Genomic DNA, 10,011 nt, shown 5'->3' with positions numbered 1-10,011 from the left:
AACCTCAGACAACCCAGTTCTATCTCCTCCCCAAAATCCACAAACAGGGCTGTCCCGGTAGACCGATCATGTCAGCCTGTTCCTGGCGCACAGAACTCATTTCTTCCAATCTTGACTCCGTTCTTTCTCCACTTGTTCAGTTTCTTCCCACCTACATCCTTGATTTCTCTGATGCCCTACATCATATCAACAATTTACAGTTCTCTGGCCCTAACCGCCTCCTCTTCACCGTGAATGTCCAATCCCTCTACACTTCCATCCCCCACGAGGATGGTCTGAGGGCTCTCCGCTTCTTCCTTGAACAGAGGCCCGAGCAATCACCAGCCACCACCACTCTCCTCCATCTGGCTGAACTTGTTCTGTCACTGAACAATTTATCCTTAAACTTTTCTCACTTCCTCCAAATAAAAGGAGTGACTAGGATACCCAAATGGGCCCCAGTTATGCCTGTCTCTTTATGGGGTTTGTGGAACATTCCTTGTTCCAGTCCTACTCAGGCCCCTCCCACAACTCTTTCTTTGGTACATCAATGACTGGTGCGGTGCTGCTTCATGCTCTCGTCTGGACCTGGAAAAATTTTATCAATTTTACTTCTAATTTCCACCCCTCCATCACTTTCACATGGACCATCTCCGACACTTCCCTTCCATTCCTTGACCTCTCTGTCTCAATTTCTGGTGATAGACTGTCCACCAATATTCATTACAAGCTTACTGACTTCCACAGCTACCTCGACTACAGCTCCTCACACCCTGCTTCCTGTAAGGACTGCATCCAATTTTCTTAGTTCCTTCGCCTCTGTCGCATCTGTTCCAATGATGCCACTTTCCAAAGCAGTGCTTCTGACATGTCTTCCTTATTCCTTAACCGAGGTTTCCCACCCACGGTGGTTGACAGGGCTATCAACCATGTCTGAGCCAGCTCACACGCATCTGCCCTCACATCTTCCTCTCCCTTCCAGAGCCATGATAGGGTCCCCCGTGTCCTCACTTTTCACCCCACAATCCTCCGCATTCAAGGGATCAGCCTCTGCAATTTCCACCAACTCCAGCATGATGCCACCACCAACACGTCTTCCCTTCACCGCACCCTGTCGGCATTTCGTAGGGATCGTTCCCTCAGGGACACCCTGGTCCACTCCTCCATTACCCCCAACTCCTCAACCCCACACCTTCCCATGCAATCGTAGAAGGTGCAACATTTGCCCCTTTACTTCCCCCCTCCTCACCATGCAAGGACCCAAACACTCCTTTCAGGTGAAGCTGCGCTTCACTTGCACTCCCCTCAATTTGGCCTACTGCATTCGCTGCTCCTAATGCGGTCTCCTCTACACTGGAGAGACCAAGCACAGACTGGGTGACCGCTTTGCGGAACACCTTCGGTCTGTCCGCAAGCATGACCCAGACCTTCCTGTCACTTGCTTTTCAGCACACCATCCTGCTCTCATGCCTACGTGTCCGTCCTTGGCCTGCTGCAATGTTACCATGAAGCTCATTGCAAACTGGAGGAACAGCACTTCATCTTCCGTTGAGGCACTTTCTGGACTTAACATTGAGTTCAACAACATTGAATTCAACAACTTCAGACCATGAACTCTCTCCTCTATCCTCACTTCTTTTTGATCCTCTTTTTTCAATATTCATTTCTATTTTTAAATTTTTTTCCCACTTGTTTTCTTTATTATTACTATTTTTTAAATTTATTTCCATTGTTATTTATTGTTTTATCCCCTGCTTTTAGCCTATTTTCGATCCTTTTCCAACCACCGTCTCCTCCCCCCACCCCACCCCCAGGAGGGCTATCTGTCACTTGCTCATGTTGTTCTTTCCAGAGTGCTTACCCTGGTCCAGCTATTATCACATTCTGCTTTCTACTCTTAACGTCACCATTCGCACCTCTTTAACCAGTACCACCATTAACAACCCTTTGACCTTTTCTTAATGACATCTTTTGCAATCTCCCCTTTGCCTCCACCTATTGCTGGCATTCTATCCAGCAACACCTATTCCACCCCCACTTAAACAGCATATATTTCACCACATTTCTACTCCCCATTAGCTCTGAATAAGAGTCATATGGACTTGAAATGTTAACTGTCTTTCTCTCCACAGATGCTGTCAGACCTGCTGAGTTTTTCCAGCATTTTTTGTTTTTGTTTTAGATTTCCAGATCAGCAGTATTTTGCCTTTATCTTAACTGTTAAGCACTTTTACTTAAATATCTGAAAGTGTGTTCTCCCATTGCAGTGATAGAAGCACCTGTGTCTACTTCCATTTTTGATGGTTTACTGTTCATTTTCACTATGATAATAATTGGCTCTGTCTTTCCAGTTTTTATGTTGAATAATGAATAAGTGTCAGAATTGTTGTTTCCAGCTCTTCTACACTATAGACTTCACTGGGCTTTGATTGCTACCTGGAAGCTTGTTTAAATCTCACTTTGCAATGTTTCAATATGTATCCACTTCTGTGACAAAAATTGCACTCTACTTTTTAAAATTGGCAATCAGTAAGAGAATTATTGTTACTGCATCAATAAAAATTAGTTTTTGACTTTGCTGCTAAGCTGTTTCCTCTCAATTTTTGGTTAGCGGGGGATGTTTCCTTTTTCACGGTGGAGTCACAACATTTCGCCCCACTTTCAGCTGACTGTTCCCACCCAACCAGGATAACGGCGCCATTTTGTGCCTTTTGAATCACTTGTGAATCCCTCACAGCGCCTTCCATCACAAGCGCTATTTCTAACACTTTCTTAAGATCAAGATCTACTTCAGCCAGTAATCTTTGCTGAATAGCCTCCTCCTGCACACCACATACCAAACAATCCCTGAGCATGTCATTCAGGGTTTCACTGAAATCACAATACTCCATTAGTTGTTTTAATTTTGCCACGTAGGTAGCAATCGTCTCCCCCGGGGCTCCAATCCATGAATTGAAGCTGAACCTCTGCATTGTGACTGAGGGCTTGGGTTGAAAATGTCCCTTAACGAAATCTACTAATTCACTGAAAGTCTTTGAATCTGGGCACTGGGGGCCATCAAGCTTCGAAGTAAACTGTAGGTTTTGCTCCCACAAATACTCAGGAGAATCACTCTCCTCTTTTCCTCACCCATGATTTTATTGGCTTGAAAGAAGAGCGCAAGACATTCTATATATTGAGACCAGCCGTCTGTGGCTGGTTCAAAGGGTTCAATTCTGCCAAACTGTGGTATCTCAGATGAGTATAACTTCCTTTCTTTTTGATTATCTTAGATACTCACAATCGCTGGGCAAGGGACAGTACCAGATCTGATTTATTCTCGTTGACAGTTTGTTATAGAATTGATTTTTCAGGCAACTTTTCTTGGTGGGCACATTTAACTTTATTTACAAGGCAGCAGCAACTACATGCATGCATCTAACTCTGTAACTAAAGAAGAACTCTCTCCTGGAGGTTCCCCGTGCTGCTAACTCATTGGTTTACACAGATCATGTGACATTACAACACTGGATTATTCTTAAAGCTACAGTCCTATGTTTACCAAAGCTATGATTACTACAATGGCTACGGACAGTTAGTATATTTGTATCTTGGGTTTAATATTTGAATATATATGAAAGGCAGGATGACAAACACTGTCCTCACTTCAAATAAATGGCTTCTTAATACATTGTGCATCCATATCATGGGTAAACAATTGGTTTCATTTTGAAAGATAATTTCCTCTAATAAATCTTGGGAAGTGAATTCAACTAACTTTCATTATTTTGAGAACTGCCAACAATGTTTAACTAAATTATTGTGGCAAATAGCTCCTCTTATTGTAGCAAATAGCTCCACTCAGGCAAATGCCAATTCAAAGTTCAAAATTGGAATTACATGGAAGTCCTTCCCTGAGTACAAAAACAGTAGGGTTATACATAACTGGCAGTATGAACAACAATGTACAATAGCCACTTTTTTCTCTTGCAGGAAACTGGGTATTGGAGAAGACTAGGTAAAACCTTTACCTTTGAACTCACAAAGCTTGATGAATTGTAAAATAATGTCAGGCTCCAGAACTATTTAAGATTTCAAGTGTAGTTAAGTAGTGTTCTTGATTACTTTCTTGCTAGAACCCAAACAAAGATTTAAAAATGCCCTTTAATAAACTTGGCGTGCAGGGCAGGTTTCTTGTAAGAAATAGCAAACTTTATTTACAGAGCTCCTGATGAAGCTACATGCGTTTACCAAGACCAAGGCTGGAAAGCTCCACCCCTAAGATTATGTGCACCTGGGCTGATTCTTCTATATAGTCACATGATTTCCCATAACAGTATGAAAGATTTAATTTACAATTACTACATTCCTCTACTTTTAATTTTGTTTTACCACTCTTACTTACAAAAATATCTTAACCCATATCGTATACAAATATATACAGTTCATGCAATTATGGATTTAGTCTTTGAGGTGGCCTTCTGATTCGGGTAGAGTGACACAACTCTACAACTTGAGATTCTTCCATTGGATTGACTTAACCAGAAGCTGCAGCATCAGGGACATCTTTAGACAATGGCAGTTCAGACTTATTTACTTCAACAGAGACATCAGGTATGTCTATTCTTTGAAAATCTGGCGCCACAGGGATCAAAGGTTCGACTTCAATTTCAGGCGGAGTAACTGGTTGTTGGGAGTGTGTCTCGACTTCTGTGATGATCAATGTGTTTCCAAACAATCCTGTTTTCCACTTCCACTTGATATAATAAAAGTCCTGTTCCAGAGACGATTGTACCAGGACCCATCTCGGCTCAGTTGCAAAATTTCGTACAAAAACTGTCTCTCCCACAGTAAATTCTCAAACTTTATTGTGAATACTATAATTCACTATCTGATTATTCTGGTTTTTCTCCACCTTCCCCTATAAGTTAGGGAATACTAGACTCAATCTTGTATGAAGTCAGCATTTCATTAGTAATTCCGATGGTGTTGAACCCGTAGTTGCATGAGGAGTCATGCAATGGTTGAAAAGAAATCTTGAAATTTGTGTTTCTAATGTTCCCTCAGATAGTTTCTTCATGCCTGTTTTAAAAGTTTGTACTGCTTTTTCTACTAACCCATTGAAAGAGGGATGATACGGTGCTGTTTTGACATGTTTAATCCCATTTAGGTTCACGAATCTTTGGAATTCAGTACTGGTGAAAGCAGTATCATTATCCGACACAATAACTTCTGATAGGGCCACATACACTAAAAGACTGGCGCAGCTTTTCAATAGTTGCACACGATGTAGGTGATCTCAATTCATACACATCCATCCAGGTCGAATGTGCGTTGATGATCTCGAGAAACATGGTACCTAAAAATGAACCTACATGGTTTACATGTAGTCTAACCCAGGGTCGACCAGGCCACTCCCATGGATGCAGCAGAGTTGAAACGGGCAACTTCTGCTGTTGCTGACACTGGAGACAGCACTTAACCATTTTTTCTATATCACTATCTATACCTGGTCACCAGATATAACTTTGTGTGAGCATCTTCATTTTCGAAATACCAGGATGCGCACTATGAAGGTCTGTCAGTAGTGGTTTTCTTCCATGCAAAGGGATGACGACTCTTGCTCCCCATAATAAGATACCATCTTGACAACTCAGTTCAGATTTAAGGGCATAGGATGGTTTTAATTCTTCAAAGACTTGTACATTTGACTTGTGCATTTGCAATACCTGTTCACGGACTATCCCAGTTTGATCCATTCTTTATCTGTTTCACGCCAACTGATGAGGAGTCCAGGAAATTCAACACAAGCATTACCTCTTGAGGTACTGGAGCATGTGTAATGCTATCTGGCAAAGGGAGATGACTAGGGTGTCTGCATTTGGCATATGCACATTCAGACAGAGCATAAAAGTGTACTCGTGTGCCGACAAAATCAAAGCTCATCTCTGAATTCTAGCAGATGCTATCAGTGAGATTGCTTTATCTTCACTAAGCAAACCCAACAGTGGCTTGTGATTTGACACTATAGTGAAGTGTCGACCATGCAAATATTAATGGAACTTCTTTACTTCAACTACGATAGATATGCCTTCTTTTTCAATTTGAGATTAAACTTTCTCAGTGGCAGAAAGGGTTCTGGGTACATATCCTTTTGGTCTTTCAGATCCATCCCCCATCTTGTGTGACAATACTGCTCCCACCCCATAGGCAGATGCATCACAAGTGAGTATTAATTCCTTAGGCATGTCGTAGTGCACTAGCAGACACGATGAGTGTAAAAGCTTCTTGACTTATATGAAGCTTCCTCTTGCTGTGCCTTCCAGGAACATCTGTGGTTCTTCTTTAATGATAAGGGTAAAGGAGCTAACAATGTAGGTAGATTAGGCAAGAAACAACCATAATAACTTACCTTGCCCAAAAAAGACTTGGGGCTGATTCTTCTGGCCGGCGTGCAGGGCGGGCCCGACACATAAAATGGTGCTCGATAATGTCGGGCGTGTGTCGCAACGTCATCGCGCATCATTTTGATATTTCTTTCGGTGGGCGCACGCCGGAGGTGGCTGCGCACCAGCTGAAATATTAACAGCCTATTAAAGCCATTAAGAAAGTAATTAACCTAGTCAAGAATGCTGCCCATCCAACCTTAAGGTTGGCAGGCAGGCGAAGAGCCCAAGTGGCCTTCATGTTTTTTAGGAAACCTCAACAACAGGCGGGATGAGGTTTCCTGAAGGCTTCATAAAATACTTAAATACATTTTCCAAACTTCATAAACATGTTCCAACTCATGTGAGACTGTCACATGAGGGGACATGTTTAAATAAATTTTTACTTTATTAAAAACTTTTATAATCTATTAAATCTCCCTAAGGCAGCTTCGTGCCTCAGGGAGATTGCTGTGCTCTTTCATGCGGAGGACCAAGGGATTGATTAAGAAGGGGAAAATAGAATACGAGAGTGAGCTTGCAGGGAGCATAAAAACTGACTGTAGAAGTTTCTGTAGGTATGTGAAGAGAAAAAGATTGGTGAAGACAAATGTAGGCCCCTTACAGTCAGAAACAGGGGAATTTATAATGGGGAACAAAGAAATGGCTGACCAACTAAATACATACTTTGGTTCTATCTTCACAAAGGAGTATACTAATAACATACCAGAAATGTTGGGGAACACAGGGTTTAGTGAGAGGGAGGAACTGAAAGAAACCCGTATTAGTAGGGAAATGGTGTTGAGGAAATTGATGGGATTGAAGGCCAATAAATCCCTGGGGCTTGATAATCTACATCCCAGAATACTTAAGGAAGTGGCCCTAGAAATAGTGGATGCATTGATGGTCATCTTCCGAGATTTCATAGACTCTGGAACAGTTCCTACAGATTGGAGGATAGCTAATGTAACCCCACTATTTAAAAAGGGAGGCAGAGAGAAAACAGGGAATTATAGACCAGTCAGCCTGACGTCGGTAGTGGGGAAAATTCTAGAGTCCATTATAAAAGATTTAATAGCTGAGCACTTGGAAAGCAGTGGCAGAAATGAACAAACTCAGCATGGATTTCTGAAAGGGAAATCATGCTTGACAAATCTACTGGAATTTTTCAAGGATGTAACTAGTAGGATAGATGAGGGAGAGCCAGTGGATGTGGTTTATTTGGACTTTCAGGAGGCTTTTGACAAAGTCCCACATAAGACATTGACATGTAAAATTAAAGCGCATGGGGGTAGTGTATTAAAATGGGTAGATAACTGGTTGGCAGACAGGAAACAAAGAGTAGGAATAAATGGGTCTTTTCCAAATGGCAGGCAGTGACTAGTGGGGTACCGCAGGGATCGGTGCTGGGACCTCGGTTATTACAATATATATTAATGATTTAGATGAGGAAATTAAATGTAATATCTCCAAATTTTCAGATGACACAAAGCTGGGTGGGAGGGTGAGCTATGAGGAGGATGCAGAGATGCTTCAGTGTGATTTGGACAAGCTGAGTGGGTGGGCAAATGCATGGCAGATGCAGTATAATGTGGATAAATGTGAGGTTATCCATTTTGGTAGAAAAAAAAGGAAGGCAGATTATTATATGAATGGCTAAAAATTGAGAGAGGGGAATGTGCAATGAGACCTGAGTGTCCTCGTATACCAGTCACTGAAGGTAAGCATGCAGGTGCAGCAGGCGATAAAGAAGGCAAATGATATGTTGGCCTTCATAGCCAAAGGATTCGAGTACAGGAACAGGGATGTCTTGCTGCAATTGTACTGGGCTTTGGTGAGACCACACCTGGAATATTGTGTGCAGTTTTGGTCTCCTTATCTGAGGAAGGATGTACTTGCTGTAGAGGGAGTGCAGCGAAGGTTTACCAGACTGATTCCTGGGATGGCGGGACTGACATATGAGGAGAGATTGAGTCGATTAGGATTATATTCGCTGATGTTCAGAAGAATGAGGGGGGATCTCATAGAAACCTATAAAATTCTAACAGGACTAGACAGGTAGATGCAGGAAGGATGTTCCCGATGGTGGGGAGTCCAGAATCAGGGGTCACAGTCTGAGGATATGGGGTAGACCATTTAAGACTGAGATGAGGAGAAATTTCTTTACCCAGAGAGTGGTGAACCTGTGGAATTCGTTACCACAGAAAGTAGTTGAGACCAAAACATTGTATGCTTTCAAGAAAGAGTTAGACATAGCTCTTGGGGCGAAAGGGATCAAAGGGTATGTGGAGAAAGCAGGAGCAGGCTATTGAGTTGGATGATCAGCCATGATCATAATGAATGGTGGAGCTGGCTCGAAGGGCTGAATGGCCTACTCCTGCTCCTAGTTTCTGTGTTTCTATATGTTTCTATGTTACGCTGGACGGGCCTTAATTGGTTTGACCACATAAAATGGTGCGCACAGTGGATTGCGGGGGGTGATTAGCCCTGTGCCTACCCCTGCCTACTCCTGCCCAGCTCACGCACCTGCCTGCCATAGGAAAAATTCTCCTACATTGGTAGGAGAGGGCACTTCCTTGATTGCCCTGACTTTTTCCTCTAAGGGTGCAAACCTTGGGCTTCCACTCGATGACCCAAATCCGTGACTTCAGTTGCTTGGCAAGTGCACTTCTCTTTTTTCAAATGTATGCCAGCCTCCAAAAATCTCTTCAGAATCTCTTCTAGATTGGCCAGATGTTCTGCTTGTCACAACTCACTGGGGATCGTGGACTGTAATGTCAAGCCCCACTGTTCTCTGAGCTGTGACAAGTGTGAGGAAGTTTGATCAAACTGCCATGTTTCCCCAATTCTATCTAACTGTTGATTTAGGTTAACAGAATACAAGCACCAGGTTTGTAAACTTAATAAGTAAATAACTGTTTATTGAACAAACTGTCGTTAACCAATGGCAAAAGAAAGAAATATGAACTGCTAATTTCTAACTCTATAACATAAACTGTATCTCTTCTTAAATCCCTATACACACACATACAAGACATATAAGGCACAAAAAAACATGGATTTTAAGGGTGGGATAAAACAGTTTATTAGCACCAATTCTGGAGTACAGGATTTGATGGGCTGATTTTGATCGATGGCTTCCAAATTCCTTTCAGTTCTTTTTGATGACACGAGGTGGTCTTCCAGCACTTTCAGTATTTAGTTTATTGGTTGAGCACTTGCCTTTCAATGCTTCTAAAAGTGATTTTCCCTTTGCCTCTTGACAAGGGTTTCCAGGGAAAGAGAGATATGAGAAGGAAAAGCCAGCTAGCTATTATTATGAAATTACTGGAATCTTTCACGCACAGGAGACAGCGGTTTTAGGTCTTGTTCCTTTCAGACTAGGAGTTATTCTGCTGCCCTGCTCTTCACACAAACCCTGGTCACTTGGTCAGGAGCCAATTAAATGCTGGTATCAGGCAGTTCCCTTGGTCCAGGACTCCTTTCCAGCACAATCCTATCTTTCATGGCACACTCTGTTCCAGGACTGCAACATTGCATATATTTCCCATCCTGTTCCAGTGGACATGTCTTTCAAACTGTAGCCATTGTAATTTTAATCCACACTCCAGCAGATAGTAAAAAGATA

Source organism: Carcharodon carcharias, chromosome 16, assembly GCF_017639515.1.
Source record: "Carcharodon carcharias isolate sCarCar2 chromosome 16, sCarCar2.pri, whole genome shotgun sequence".
Lineage (NCBI taxonomy): Eukaryota > Metazoa > Chordata > Chondrichthyes > Lamniformes > Lamnidae > Carcharodon > Carcharodon carcharias.
Note: the sequence above shows the minus strand (reverse complement) of the source record.